This window comes from Melospiza melodia, chromosome 18 (assembly GCF_035770615.1).
Source record: "Melospiza melodia melodia isolate bMelMel2 chromosome 18, bMelMel2.pri, whole genome shotgun sequence".
Classification (NCBI taxonomy): domain Eukaryota; kingdom Metazoa; phylum Chordata; class Aves; order Passeriformes; family Passerellidae; genus Melospiza; species Melospiza melodia.
Genome location: NC_086211.1, coordinates 2,463,721 through 2,479,209, shown reverse-complemented (window position 1 = coordinate 2,479,209; position 15,489 = coordinate 2,463,721). Strand labels below are relative to the sequence as shown.

Below are 15,489 nucleotides of genomic sequence, written 5' to 3'. Positions count from 1 at the left end.
TGTCCAGGGAAGCCTCCGACTTTGATCAGCAAGGTGAGCCCTGCTCTCATGGCAGGGAAGGTGGGAAGAGGCTTTTTGATGCTGTTTTGTGGTAGCTCAGGGTGAGGTCTGCTCCAGGATGCTCTGGATCTGGATTTTATCAAGGGGATGGAAACTTTTCCATCTGCATAACTGAGCAGCAGCATCCTCTGTGAGCTGGGAGGTTTTAATGAGTGAAGTTAATTGGTGTTATAGGTGGTGGTCTCCCACCCAGGCAGTGGTTTGGCTCAGACAGACATGACCGTGTCATGCAAACAGAGGTGACGTGGGTGTCGACACCTCAGAAATGCTGAGAAATCATGAAATCAGCCTTTTTGAACCTGTAAATCATAGGTGCAGAACTTTAAAGGTTCCAGAAAAAGAACAGTGTTTAACAACCAAAGTGTTTGGTGGTGATTAAATTTGCATACGGGGCTCCCTGGGGCTTGTGGTTTCAGCCTTTCACCCCGCCATGGTGAGGTCAGGGTTGGATGAGAGCAGGGCTGAGATCCTCCTGAAATCACAGGGCTCCTGGAGGTGGGGATTTCAAACATACCACAGCTGGGAAATAACGTGGACAGACCAGATTGTTGAATTTATTGGATTGCAGTGTAAAAATAACAAATCCTTTAGTCTTCTGTCAATCCCAGAGGAGAAGCTGGGGTGTGATGTCCTTTGGGTCCATCCCACCTTGGCTTCACTGGGGTGGCAGTCACGGCTTGTGATGCCAAGCAGTGCCAGGCTCCTGTGTGTGAAGGGCAGGGCAGATTGGTGATTACAGGGAATAACACCGAGTCCCTGGAGAGCCATGAGGTCCCAGCTTGATTTACCATCCTGCGGAGAGGCATGTGTGGAGCTGGAGGTGGCTGGGAGCATATTGTGGTGTATTACCTACAAACAGGCAGACTAGGTCTGCCATGGGGATGGGGATGGGGAGAAAAAAGACAGGGGAGATGGGAACAAGCAGTCTGCTTTTGCAGGTGCTGTGTCCCCTTGTGAGGTTTGGTCTGCTTTGCAGCTTGATGGCTGCTATCTCGAGTAATTAACAGGGAAAAGAGAGGGCCTGGTTATCCATCCTTCAAGAGCAAGGGGTTGAATTGAAAGGCAGCGCCTTGGAAGTGGATCAAATAGCTCTCCAGCCCCCCGCGTACGGCTCGGAAACTTGCTGCCGTGCTGCGTTATCAAGGTGAACAGCTTTAGTTCAATTAACGAGAGGCTCCGAGCGGAGCCGTGGGAGGAGGCAGGGCTGGGCAGCAGCCGGGGCTCGGAGCCGCGATCCCGGCACGGCACGGCACGGCACGGCTGGCCAGGGCACCGGCTCCCCCTCCTCGCCTCTGCGACGGGTTTTATTTACCCCTTGGGGAAAAAAAAATCGGTGTGTGTGTGTGTCTGTGTGTGTGTGTGTGTGTGGAAGGGTCGCTCTTTGTTAGCACCTCCCTTTTCCCCTCCTGCTAATAATAAACCTCCCCAAAATCAATCGCTGCCAGCCATGAGTTGCCGCCCGCTCCCCGTGCACCTCAATAATCCCCGCAGATGATGGTGCTGGGAGCCCGCCTGGATTTTTCCCTGCCGGTCGCTGCCTGGGCTGCAGCTGGCTCCGGCACGCAGAAAGCTGCAGGTGTGATTTGTTCATTTGCCTCCACCTCCCCCCTTTTCTCCCCCCCTTTTCTCCCTCCTGCTCTGCTTCCCCGCCGAGCCCACCTAGCTCATCGCAGCCGGCTCATCGCGGCGGCCAGAGCCGCATCCCACCGTGCCAGAGCCGCATCCCACCGTGCCCGACCCGCATCCCACCCTGCCAGACCCGCATCCCACCCGACCAGACCCGCATCCCACCCTGCCAGACCCGCATCCCACCCGGCCAGACCCGCATCCCACCCTGCCCGACCCGCATCCCACCCTGCCCGACCCGCATCCCACCGTGCCAGACCCGCATCCCACCGTGCCAGACCCGCATCCCACCCGGCCAGACCCGCATCCCACCGTGCCAGAGCCGCATCCCACCCGGCCAGACCCGCATCCCACCCGGCCAGACCCGCATCCCACCCTGCCAGACCCGCATCCCACCGTGCCAGAGCCGCATCCCACCCTGCGCCGACCCTCCGGCATCCCCCCGGTGCAGTGCTGGCGGAGGGTTGGGATGGCTGGGCTGGAGAGTGTGTGTGTGTGTGTGTGTGTGTGTGTGTGTGTGTGTGCGAGGAGGGGGGGGTTAATCTGATCCTACGAGGCTGGAAAAGGAAAAAAAAAAAATATCAAAACTATAAAGAAGGCAGCAGCCTCCTCCTTTTCCCTCTCCCCCGCTCCAGAGGATTAAGCCTACAAAAAAAAAAAAAAAAAAAAAAAAAAGGGAAAGAGAGAGGAAAAAAAAAATGTCTGCAGCTTTCTGTTGACCCTGCATGATGGCATTTTTGCGCTCTGTGTGCTGCCTCTGCTGATTGCTATTCCTGGCACAAACACACACACACACGCGCACACACACACACAGCCCCAGCACGGCTCACACGGGCACGGCGAGCCCCACTCCAAAATACAAAAAAAAAAAAAAAAATACAAAAAAAAAAAAAGCCACCCCAAACCCAACCCAAGCCGGTGCCGCTCGGTGTCCCTGGCCACCCTGGTCTGTGTCGGGAGAGCTGCCAGCACCCGCTGCCGCTCGCCCTCTCCTCCACCCCACTTCTCACCTCGGTCCCCAGCTCCAAGCGAGCACTTTCTGCCGGAGCCGCCCGCAGCCAGAGCCCTCCACCACTCCTACCGCTGGCATTACATTTTCAGGCTGGATGCTATAGGGCCGTTTCTAATTACCTTATATCCCCTAGTGGTCTATGAATAATGGTTAGTGAAGGAGCTCAGAAGGGCTGCTGAGAAGGGAAGCAAAAAAAAAAAAAAAAAAAAAAAAAAAAAAAAAGGGAGAATTGTGCTATTTCTCACATTTTTTTTTCTAAGGATCTAATCTGGCTACTGTGCTCTGGAAGAGGAGGAGAGCGAGCCAGCAGGAGAGAGAGGAGAGAGCGAGGACCATCGCAGGTATTGTTGCAAGCTACATCTTTGTGCTTTTTTTTTTTTTTCCTTTTTTTTTTCCTTCTTTTTTTTTTTTTTTTTTCCTTGAAGCCGCAGCAGAATTGGAAGGGAGGGCGTGAGGGTGGTGGGGCGGGTGAGGGTGTGCGGACAGAGCTTTTTCCGGATTTATTTTTTTCTCTTGTGCAACTCGTGTGCTGCTGCTGCTGCTGCTGCGATTGAATGGATGCACGGCGCCGGCATCGCGGAGTTTGGGGAGGGAGGGGGGATTATACGTGCGTGTGTGTGTGTGTGTTATGTGTGTGTGTTATGTGTGTGTGTTGTGTGTTGTGTGTGTTGTGTGTGTGTTGTGTGTGTGTCCTATTTGCAGCAGCAACGGAGGAGCCGGGGGGCGTGTGTGTGTAGGGGGGGTTGTTTTTGCTTTTTCTGGAAGTAATAAAAGAAATTTGCAACCGGTCCAAAAACCCCTCCTGACTTGCCGATTGATGGGTGTCTGAACAAAGATACAGCTGAGACTTGGAAATGTTGGTGCGTGGAAAGGGGGTGGATTTCCTTTTGCTTGTCCTGAATCCCTACTTTGGCAAAGTTGAAATAATAATGGGCACGGGGCTGCGAAAGCCTCTGCAGAGAGGGAAGCCTTCCCGGGGAGGCTGATTTAATTGAGGAGTTATGGATGTGCATGGTTTTATACTTCCAAAAGTTGCGGCGGTGCCGCGGGCGGCCGCCTGGCTCTCCTTGCCGTTGTCTGCACGTGAGAACGCTGACTTGATGGATTTTCTTTCTTTTATTCGGTGGCTGGCGGGGCAGGGAAAAAAAATGGATCTAGCAGATAACCCGAGGAATCGTGGGGTTTGCACATCTGGCTGCGCCTTTGGAGAGCCCCTTGATGGGACTTTCACCTCCCGCTCCCTTTCTCCCACGGCAAATTTTTGCCTCCAAATCCTCCCGTTGACATCAATAAACAAACAAACCGGGGAATAGCCGCGGAGCCCCGGTGAGGGGGCTCGGAGTGCTGCCCGGGGGTGGGGAACCGTGTGTGCTTTTGTTTTAAATAACGAAACGGCGATGATTGAAAACATATGAATAGGATGCAATGCAGAGCGGGTGTGTTACGGGGCGGGAGGGAGGGGGGAAGAGCTGGAAAACTGCTTATACGACAGAAGCAGAGCTTGAATGAGTGTGGTGAGATGAAAGGCGAGGGGTCCGTCCCTCGCCCGGCTGCGAGGGGGGGCGATTCCCGAAGGCGCAGGAATGATCTCGGCGTGGGGAAGCTCACTGGGGGGGAAAAAAATACCAAAAACCCCCCAAAAAATAAAAACCAACCAACCTGAAGTATGTGATTATATCCCATCCAACTTTGCCGCTTGCGGCGTTAATGGAGATAATTGTCCTCAAAAATGATAAAACCGGGGGGAAATATGATTATGATGCGTGTAGGGGGGAGATGTGCAGGTCCCCAAACCCCACGGGCTCCCCGCAAAAAGCGCCGCCGGGGTTGGGGACACCGAACGTGGCCGGATTGTGTTTATTTGGGAAATAAAGATGGAGCAGCTGCCCTGGGGGAGGCAGGCTGTAATCCCCCCGGGAAGGGCTCCGAGCCTCACCGGTGCTGCCCTTGCTGCCTGCCCTTGCTGCCCGCCCTGCCCGGCCTTGCTTTTGTGTTTGTTTGCTTGCGAGGAGGGGGAGAAGGGAGCTGGGGGGGCCGCGAAGGCGGGGAGAAGCCGTGAGGGCGGAGAGCCGATTTAAATTGGACTTAATGGATTCCCAGGGCAGCTCTTTTAGATGAAAGTCAAAATAAGAGCCAAAGTGAATCTCAGCAGACCTGTCTGTTGCATTAGAGATGCAGCCCTTCCTCTCCCTCCCTTTATTCTTTAAAAGAGAGAGGGGAAAAAAGTGTTATCCTTACGGAAGACGGCGTGGAGTTTCTCATTCCTATAATGCGAGCTCTAATTGAAGAACTTGCGGCCTCTTGGGAGACTCTTTACTGATCGCTGCTTTTGTTATTCATGCCGCGCTCTGTTTTCTCGGGACTTTTTTGGGGGGGGCTGATGCGGGTCTGGCTGCGCTGGGTGTGATGCTGTGTCCCCCTCAGGGTGTGATTCTGTGTCCCCCCCAAGATATAATGCTGTATCCCAGGGTGTGATGCTGTATCTCAGGTGTGATGCTGTGTCCCCCTCAAGGTGTGATGCCGTGTCACCCCCAGGGTGTCATGCTGTGCCCCCCCAGGCTGTGATGCTGTGTCCCCCCCAGGGTGTGATGCTGTGTCCCAGGGTGTGATGCTGTATCTCAGGTGTGATGCTGTGTCCCCCCCAGGGTGTGATGCTGTGCCCCAGGGTGTCATGCTGTGCCCCCCCAGGGTCTGATGCTGTGTCCCCCCAGGGTGTGATGCTGTCCCAGGTGTGATGCTGTGTCCCCCCCATGATGTAATGCTGTATCCCAGGGTGTGATGCTGTGCCCCCCCAGGCTGTGATGCTGTGCCCCCCCAGGGTGTGATGCTGTGTCCCAGGGTGTGATGCTGTGCCCCCCCAGGCTGTGATGCTGTGTCCCCCCAGGCTGTGATGCTGTGTCCCCCCAGGGTGTGATGCTGTGTCCCAGGGTGTGATGCTGTGTCCCCCCAGGGTGTGATGCTGTCCCAGGTGTGATGCTGTGTCCCCCCCCGGCTGACTCCGGGGCTGACAGCAGGTAGGACCCCCTGGTCCCCTCCTCAGGGGGTCACACTGGGCTCCCCCGGGTGGGTTGTGCTGTGCTGGAGGAGGAGATGGGCAGCTGAAAGCCCCCGGGAGCTGTTGGAAGGGGAGATGCTGCAGCCTGGCTGCGGGTGGCTCTCGTCCTCACAGGACCCCCAGGGACGGATCTTGCCCAGCGTGGCTCATGGGGATGGGGGCACAGCAGGGCTGCTGCCTCCTGCCAGTGCTCACTGCGATGGTTTCGGGGTGCCATGGAGTGCTCTTGGTGCACAGGGCACAGTGCAGCCCTGCTGTCGCTGCTCCCCTGTCCCACGGGGCTCTGCGGTGTCACCTGGAGGGGACAGCTGTTGTGCCAAAGCCACGTGGGTGCTCTGCCCACCCAGGGTGAGGAGCAGGACATGGGCAGTGAGCCTGCAGGACCTGTGCTGGGCGAGTTTCCCTCCTCTCCTGCCTTTTCTGTTGCTCAGGAATTCAGGGTGCACAGGGAGACTGGCAGATGGGGCTCCCCCCTTCAGAGGTCTCATCTCCCCTCTCAGCCCAGAGGAGCTGCTGGCCTGTGTCCCCAAGCCCTGTGTCCCCACAGGGTCCCATGGTGATGCTGCCCATGGCAGTGGGCTGGTTTGATGCAGCCAAAAGCTCCTGGGGGGGCCGGTCCTTGCTGTCCCTGCATCCCTTTCCCAGCCTTGGGCACCCACTTGAGCTCTGCATGGATGAAAACAAGAGCCACGAGCCCCAGGGCTGCTGTCAGTGGCGTTTGGTGGCTGTGGGGTGAGCGTGGCTGGGGAGGAGGGTGTGTGAGCAGGATGGGGCTCTGCCAGCCCATCGGCTTAGCACGGAGGCAAAGCAGTTAACCTGGACACCTGATCTCCCCGGGAATTGTGTATTGACCCTGACAGCGATGCATCAGGAGCGACAGACTCTCCATCATCGATCCCTCTCCTCCCATCACCAGGTGTCGACACCGACAGCCGTGGAGCCAGCTTTAATTTCAGGCCTCTGGCTCCAGCGCGTAACACTTAGCCATGGTCCCAAGGTGCCACCAGGCTTTGCAAACAAACACCTCCACAGGCAGGTGACCGTCCCCGTTTTGTGGCAGGGGTGGCACTTGCTGTGGGCGGCCAGCTGAGCTGGGGGCAGGGCTGGCAAGGGACAGTCCCAGGGCCATTGGGCAGGGTGGCATCGCAGCCTTTGGTGGGGGATCTGGGGATCACCTGGAGTTCCTGCTTTGCCAGTCTTGGCTAGGAGAACCCTCTGATCTGGCACCCCTTGTGCCACCAGTGTTGAACAGCAGAGGATTTGCCCAAGCTGGGGTGTCCCAGTCCTTTTGCGGCCTTTTCTCGGTGACTTTATCTGGCCTGGATGTATCTTGTCTTTCCCACCTCTAAAATGGCCACTGCCTAACCTGCTGTGTGGTCAGGTGTGTGTGCCACCCCACAGACACCTGCTGGGGAGCCTGGTGGGTTTCTTGGGTGCCTTGATTTTGGTCAGGGGCCGGCTGGCACCTCGCCTCTCCTCCTTCCCAGCATCTTGAGATTTCCGAGACGCACGCAGCCAGGCTGAGGCTGAAAAAGCTGCTTGTGGTTCAAGAGCATCTCCTCGACGGAGGAGAGACAGGGAGGCTTTTCATTCCTGCCTTTCTTTTGGAGCCATCCAAGCTCCCCTCGCCGGGGCAGGGGCTCTTCCCGCTCCCCCCCGGCAGGGAACGTTAAAAGCCAGGGGCAGCGGATATCTTGACACCCCGTCAATCCCAGCCTTTTACAGCAGCAGTCTCTGAAGGCTGGCACTGCTGCACAGAAGAAAACAAGTGAGAAGAGGGGGGGAGGCGAGAGCAAGCCTTTGCAGCCGGCAATCGATAATTGTGGTGTCACTCACTGCCTTGGAAGTTCCCGCATCCCCACGGTCGCTGGTGGGGGGAGAAGGGCAGGGTGGGAGCTGGGCTCTGCCCTGCCAGCCCTGGGCACAGGGCAGGGAGGGTGGCAGGGGGTGAGAGCCCAGCCCAGAGCAGGAGCCTCCCGCTGCATTACGCACCACTTGATGTAGCTTGAACCTTTCAACTCCCTCCCCTTGGGGATGGAGCGGGCTGGGCAGAAGGTGTTGACGGAAAGCGCTCTCCTTTCTTACCTTTGAGGGGTTTTATTCCCCTTTCCGTGTTTTATTTCCTTCCCCACCTCTCTCTATGGGAATTTTGGGCTTTAATAATCTCCCCAAAATATAAAAGAAACCCAAAAAAACCCCCAGCCCAGCTCCCCCTCATGTGTGTCTCCATCTTAGCAAAAGCCGAGGCAAAAGATCAAGGAATTCTTCCCTTTGTGCAGCTTTCAAGACCAAAGATGTGCCGGTGAAAAGGGGAGGCTCAGAGTACCAGGCACACACAAGTGTTAAAGGAGAGGCTTCCCTTTTGTCTCCAAGGCAATCAGCCGGTGAAGGGATCCACAAATTAATTAAAAATTGCTCTGTCTTGATTGAGTTATTCCTGCTCGCATCCCACCTGCCTATCAAAAGACTGGGAATGGCAGGAGGAAATTCCTATTTCTTTCCCAAACAGCTCAGACACGTACCACGGTCTGTCTCACTTGCCTTTTATCCCAGGCAGCAAAGGAAATAAAAAAAAGAAAGGGCTGGCGCGGTATCCAAAGAGATCTCTCCCCGAGGATGCGTCCCCTCTCCTGCGCTAACAAATGCTGCGGTATTCGGACGATTTGGAAGAAAAATGAGCAGATTTACGTGTCAGGCACGGGCCAAATTGTAGTTGTAACTCCATGAAGTTGATGGAGATCCATCGGAGATTAATTTGGCCCCAGGTCTGGCGCTTGCTCCGCAGGGAATAGGCTGGATCTCTGCCTTGGTTGAAACAAGAGGTATTCAAATGGGTTTGTTGTGGCTGTGCTGTGCCCAAATGGTAGAGCCGAGCAAAAATCCCAACTGGTTGTATCCCTGGTGCCAGAGCACCATAAATACACCTCGAGCTGTCAAGGCCTGCACAGTCTCTACCGCATTTACCGCTGAGAACGCTTTCAGGGGGTAGATTTATCTGTAGGGGCTGTGCACAAGTCTCCCTGTGTGCTTTGCTAAGAGGCTTGAACTCCATCCCGGTGTCCTGATGGGGGAAGCCTTTCTCCCCTCCTGTTTATGGGATTTCCACCCAAACCGAGCCTATGCCTGGTCTCAGAGAGCCCAGCCCTCCTTCACTGGGCTCAGGCTGTGGTTTGGGGAGGGTATCATCAGTCAGTGCCTCCGAGCAGCATTCGGGGGGGTTGCTTTGCTGCTTTGCAGTCAGACCTTGCTTCCTCTGCTTTATTGTCATCTCCGCTCTTAGTCACCGCTCGATGCCTCACCAGAGGACACTGCTCCTGCTGCATTTATGGCAGCCACTAAAATTGGCTGCTCCGACAGGGAGGGACTCCGAGCATCAGGGAGGCTCTGCCCAGCTCCCTGCTGGTCCTTGGCATCGTGTGGGGAGCGAAGGGGAGCTGCAGGGCAGGTCTGTATCTGTCACCAAATGGGTCCCCCGTGCTGAGGATGCATGGGGGAATATGGGAGCCGTGCTGGAGAGGAGCAGCAGTGGCCACGTTCTCAGGTGGAGATGGCTGGTGTGTAAATGAAAATGAGATGCTCGATAAAGTAGGAGAGCATAATTAAAAACGTTCACGGCTGCTGGCTCGCGAGGCGTGGGCACTCAGTGATCCAGCGAGGCACAGCCGCCCCCCTCCCCAAACCCCACGGCTCTCAGCCCTCCTTGTCCTGTAATAGCTTGTCCTTCACATGCCTGTCTCTGCGTGATCTATAGAACAGGGCTGGCCTCTCATACCACTGCCTTCCACCAGGCCTGGACTCTCCAGAGGAGACTCTAGTCCTATCATAGCATGTCCTTCACCGTGACTGCTGCTGCACAGAGACACGGCAGCACGGGGCTCTAATACCTTGTAATTCACTGTGACTGCTGTGGCAGGCCCTGCACCGTGCTGTGCTGCAGCAGCCCTTCAGACCCCTTGGCTTTTGCATCTGCTCCTGGGCTTCAGAGCAAGGAAGGGGACAGATGGTGGAGGTGTCCCAGGCTTGGTGGGGCTCCCTGGCTCCTGGTGGGGCTGGGAAGGTGCTGAGCATCCCCAGGACACGGTGCCATCCTGCCTCCTGGGTGGTTTAAAGGAGGGAGTGCTGGAGGCCAAGCTCTGCCTTGGCAGGGGAGAAATCCCTGTGATTGTGCCAGGGTGAGAAATGGCCCTTGGATGCAAGGAAAGCATCCTTCCTCTGGGTGGTTTGGGCATCATGATAAATGTCAATATCTCTGCACACACAAAGGAGAAGGGGACATTTGGCTACCGAGCGTGTTTGTTCCAGGAGCTGATTTACTTTGAAGACTTCAAGGGTTCTCTGATGCTTCCCTCTTCACTGGTTAACCCTGTTCCTTTGCCAGTTAAATGGAAATGCAGCTGCCATCAATAAAGCCCTCCTGGAGGCTGTTCCAGGGATGTGTCCACACTGCTCCCAGTGCTGTGCTGGGCACTGCTCCCTCTCCAACTGGTCTGGTTTAGCTCCTTCATGGGCTGCACCCCTGAGCTTTTGCTGCCCTGGTAAAGTGAGAATCCCTGTGAGGGATGAGGGTTTTCCAGCCAAGTGATGGAGATCCCAGTGCTCAGAGCATCCCCTTGGGGCCTTGCTGTGCACAGACCAGGGTGGGGGTGACCGTGGCTCAGTCAGGAACCAGATTTGGGGCTGTTGCTTTGTGTTGCTGGGTTTTCTTTGGAGGGGAGGCATTGGAAAGCCTGGAAGCTGGAGCCTGTAAAAAGAGTGAGGATGTCTTGTCAGGGCTTCCAGGATGGGAGAAGAGCATGTTTGGTGGTGAGATGGATGAGGGAGCAAATTTTGGGAGCTAGTGCTTCCCTACAGCACAATGCTCAGCTTGTTTTCCAAAAAACAGGAGTTGGCATCTCCTGTTTTGCTTCCATACAAATCATCAGCGTTGTTGTAGCTCCTGCTTGGACTGAGGAAGGAGGAATTTGGCCCAGTGGTTTTTTTCACTTTTTTCCCTAGCCTAGCAGCCTAGGCTAAAGATCTGCAAACAGCTGTAAGGAGAGCAGAGATCATTAGCTGGCAGGATCAGATGAGATAGTTTCTTAAAAGGATTGTCTGATTTCTCTATTGATCAGCCTGATTTAAAAGGGGGAGTCGGGTCAGGGGGCATAAATTATCCTTGAAGGAGGGGTGAAGGCCTCAGAGGCTGTGCTGCATTAGCTGCAGTGCTGAGGAATGTGTCTCAGTGGGGACTGAGCGCCGTGGCTGCCGGCCAAGCTGGGTCTCCTCCACGCTCAGCTGGGAACCGAGTCAAGGGAAGTGCATTTCAACTCGGGGAAAGAGCCTCTCTCTCTCTTTGCCAAACTGCTTTCTGCAGCCCCCGCCGTTTGGGAGGGTGTGCAGCGTGGCCCTGGGTGAGGTTTGGGGTGTGGCGATGGTTTGGGGCCACTCTGAGCTCCCTCCTTCCCCAGAGAGAGGATGCTCTCACCCCGCAGAGACCTGCGACCTCTCCCTGGCTTTCCCCAGGCTCCCTGTGTGGTCTGCAGCGAGATGCTGAGCCACGGGAGGTTTCTGCCTCCCTGGCTGTAAAATGAAGCTAATCTGCAACCTGAGGTTGCTGCTTTCACCGTTCTTGTGATCACTGCCCAGGGCTCCTGCATCTCCTGCCGCTGGAGTCACGGGGCTTGCAGGCTTTGCAGTGGCCCCCCAGCTCTGGGTTATGGGAAGAGGAATGGGAAAACATCCAGGGGAAGTGAGGCACCATCCACATCAACGGCAGAGGGTCTGGTTTTGGGGACATGGCACATCTTCCACACCAGCTTGTTCATTCTTCCCTCATTCTCATCCATCCTCATGGTGGAGGAGCCTTTTGTGCCTAGGTCAGTGTCCCATCTCTACCTTCTCCAAAGGTTTGCATCTCCCACAGCTCTCTGGGCAGGACTGTGGGGATCTGCAGTGGGGCTGTGTCACTGTGACAGGGTTGTGTCACCCCAATAGGGCATGAGCTGGAGCCAGGACAGGCTGTCTCGACAGGGAGAGCTGCAGGAGCACTTGTGAGGTGGCAGATCATCCTTTGATTGAGTTTGTGCCCTTTCCAACCCCAATGGAGCTTGTGCCTCTTATTTCTGGCTGTGCTAAATTAAAACAGTGCAAGAAGTGTGGTTTCTGCAGCTGTGGGAGGTCTGAGGTGCCCTGGTCAGTGCTTGGCTGGTGCATCTGCCTGGAGCAGCACCACGGGGAAGGCTGACACAGCCACACTGCTGGTGTCCCCAGGCTGGGGACATGTCCTGAAACTGGGTCCATCTGCCCTTTCCCAATGCTGTTCCACGTGCCAGAAGTGCAGCCAAGGCTGCTGCCTGCCCCTGAGCTGCCCATCCTCTTGTTCCTGCCCTCCTGCATAGAATCATTGAATCACAGCATCATTAAGGTTGGGAAACCCCTCTAAGACCATCAAGTCCAACCATTAACCAAACACTGCCATGCCCACCAGGTGCCACATCCACACATTTTATGAACACTCCACCAATATGCTGGGCAGCCTGTTCTGATGCCCGACCACCCTTTTGGTGAAGAGATTTTCCCTAATATCCAACTTCAACTGCCCCTGGCTCAACCTGAGCCATTTCCCCCTGTCCTATCGCTTGTTACCTGGAGCAGAGCCTGACCCCCACCTGGCTGCACCTTTCTGTCAGGGACTTGAGGAGTGTGAGGAGTTTTCCCCTGAGCCTCCTTTTCTGCAGGTTGAACCTCCCCATCTCCCTCAGCTGCTTCTTGTTCTCTGGATCCTTCCCCAGCTCCGTTGCCTTTTTCAGGACACACTCCAGCACTCCAGCCTCTTCCTTGGAGTGAGGGGAGCATCCCCACGTGCCCCATCCCCGTGCACGGTGTCTGCTGGGGACGGCAGCGTGGTGCTTCCCCATGGCGTGTGCCTTGGAAGGAGCCGAGCCAGGCCATTATCACGGATCACTTCTGCCAGGTGGCGAGCAGGGCACCAGCATCCCAGCCCAGGGCACGGCTGGGAGCGGGCACAGGGCTCAAAGGCTGTGGATCTCACTCACAGCAGCCCCTCTCCCAGTGAGGAAGAGAGCATCTCTTCCAAGCATCAGCCTCCCAGCGTGGCTGTGGGAGCAGCCGGCAGCGTGCGGCAGCTGGGCCGGCATTATCCTGGAAATGTCACCCGAATGCCAGCGCGCCGGTGAGCGCCAGGACGTGGCGGGAGGCGGTGACTCGGCTCGCCGGCATTGGCTACCATCTTAGAGGAAATGTGGAGCGGCGGGTAATTATTTCTCGTTCTTAATTGAAATTTCAGCCTCAGTGGTTCGCCAGAGCGGGCGGGAGCAGGAGCACAGGCGAGCGTGGCACCAACGTGGGACTCGTCGTGGGATGGGGGAGAGCACGAGGGAGCTGAGCCTGTGGGGTGGCAAAGCATCTCCCAGGCTCCAGGGAAGGAATTCTCATAGCCCACAGCATGGCCTGCTCATGGCTGCGAAATAAACCCCCAGAACGCCAAGATTTTAATTTTTTAAATTTTTTTTTTTAGCGGGGGAGGATGCTTTATTGTTTCTTTATCCCCGTATTTCTGTTTTGCTTGGGATGAAGGGCCAATTAACTGGAATTAGGCGCTGCAGCCTGGCACCCCGCGTGGGCTGGGAGCAATCAGGTGGAGCGCAGCATGGCTGATGAGAGCCAATCAAGATGTATAAATGAGGTGTTGACATTCAAACAGCGGGTACCCGCGCCTGCCCGGCCGCAGCCGCGCCTGCGTGCTGCCAGCCACGGCACCGACCCTGCCATGGGGGAAGCTTGAGCCCCATGGGGCAGCTGGGTCTGCTTTGGATCCAAAAGTGTGGTGGGGACACTCAGCTGCCCATGCTGGGGCAGTGGGTGTGAGGGAGAGGAGTGGACACCCCTGCCAGGGTGTGTTTGCTGGCAGTGCCCATGCCCAGTGCTGGTGCATCCCCTTAGTGCTGCTCCAGGGTGGGCAGCCAAGCAGAATTTTGTTCCTTTGGGGAAACCGAGGCACAGGGCAAGATGGTGGACATGGTCCATAATGCTGGGTCCTGGTTTCACCCTCAAGGTTTTGTATTTCCATTGCCTGGGTCAGTTTTGGCTTCAAGTCCCTGAGTGGTGTTGGGACACGTTTGTCCCCCTGCTGTCTAGGGGCTGTGGATGTGACCACCATGCTGGCAGCACCCCCAGCAGTTTGTCACCCTCAGCCCTTGGGTTTGCCACCGTGGGACACCCTGGGATGTGGGGACCAGGGCCACCAGTGGCTGTGACAGCACACACAGGCCAGAGGAGCTCAGAGGCCATCCAGGGAGGAGAAAGCAGCTCCGGGGCGAACAGCCTCATCAGCGTTTCCTGTCTCACCATGGAGAAATCGCATGTGGTGAGAGGCTCTAAAAATAGGCTCAGCAAACTTTTAACCACATTTGCAGATGTTAAAGGTAAAGCCAGAGCAGCCCCGGAGAAGCAAACATCCCCGGCCGTGCCTCCCTGGTGCTCACCCTCAGCCCTGCCGGTGGTGGGGAGCCAGCTCTGAGGGCAGCAGCCCCAGATGGGCAGTGGGGCCGAGCCTGAGCCCCGTGGCGTGGTGCTGCTGCGTGTCCCCATTAAGTGTGTGGCAGGAGGACATTAGGAGCAGGAGCACGTACCGGCAGGCTCTGTCTAACAGCGCTGCCGCCTGACCCTGATTTGTAGCAGGGCTGAGCAGGGAGGTTTGCTGTAGTGTTACAGCTTTTCCTGTGGTAATAGCCGGCCAGGCAGCACTCACACAGCACTGCCAGTGGCACCGGGAGCCCGCAGTGGCACGGGGAACCCACGGTGGGAAGGAGATGCTGTAGCTGGGTCATGGCACAAATTGCTTGCAGGAGAGCTGAGGGGGCACGTGGGGACACGGTGTTGCTGCTGGAGCTGTGTCTCCCCATGGCAGCAGTGCTGGCGGGAACACAGCTGGATCTGCCTGTCCTTGTCCCCACCAGCCCAGTGATTCCATGTCTACTGGCTTGTCCTGCACACTGCAGTGGGTGCTGCTGTGTCCTTGCCTCCTGCCCGTGTCACATTGCCAGGGCCGGAGTCAGTTGGGGACAGTGGCCAGGGCTGCCAGGTCCTCTCCCAGCCGAGGTGTCAGCTCCCTGATGGCACTCAGGGGATGCTGTTTCATTTCCCCTGTCTCTGCCGTGCCAGCGGTGACAAACCATCCGAGGGTGCCAGCCCTGTGCACACAGTGGCCACAGCAAGGTCCCTTTGTACCATCCCTGTGAGATCTCTGTGTGGGGATGGATGCATTGCCATGCATCCCCGGGGACTTGCAGAGGCAAAACTGACCTGGTAATGGAATGGAAATTAAAAACCTGGTGGGTTGAGGTGAGCCCCAAGGTTGTGGAGGGCTGGCAAGGGGCATTCTGCCCACAAAAGATGGAAGGGGCAGCATCACTCTGTGGTGCCATGGTCCCTGGCCTCTGCCAGCCCCAAATGGGAGATAGCAAGAATCTTTAACCTCACAAACGTGGAAGGTTGACTCGAACCATCAGAAAGATGAAAGAGACAGAGAGAGGGAACGATTAAAGGGAAGAAATGGAGATTCCTCATGTTACCTTTGCTGCCTGATACCAGCAACTTGTGAACCCTCAGCGCCTCTCGCGTGCAGCTCGGTGCTGGGGCACAGGAGGGCATGACTTTCTCCTCAGGAGGGAACTTCCCAGGAAGGTTTTAATGCTTGCTGTTGGTGTGATGTCTGAGGGAATCCACTGCTTTCTGT

General features: G+C 56.4%; 1 protein-coding gene and 1 long non-coding RNA gene across 6 annotated transcripts in view; one reads left to right on the top strand and one right to left on the bottom strand.

The window, feature by feature from the left end:
• Positions 1-15,489, top strand: part of RAI1 (retinoic acid induced 1) — a 75,015-nt gene that overhangs the window by 32,827 nt on the left and 26,699 nt on the right. For 4 of the 5 annotated variants that reach the window (XM_063171650.1, XM_063171651.1, XM_063171652.1 and 1 more), the window contains one exon: positions 2,959-3,039. The gene's annotated coding sequence lies outside the window, so the exon portion shown is untranslated. Of the gene's footprint in view, positions 1-2,715; positions 2,848-2,958; positions 3,040-15,489 lie in introns of those variants that run through there. The other variant, XM_063171653.1, reaches the window with a different exon arrangement.
• Positions 455-2,317, bottom strand: LOC134426563 (uncharacterized). The gene is made up of 3 exons (XR_010030000.1): positions 2,083-2,317; positions 1,535-1,630; positions 455-852 (listed from the first exon to the last, which is right to left on the bottom strand). It is a non-coding gene; the product is annotated as an uncharacterized LOC134426563 (long non-coding RNA).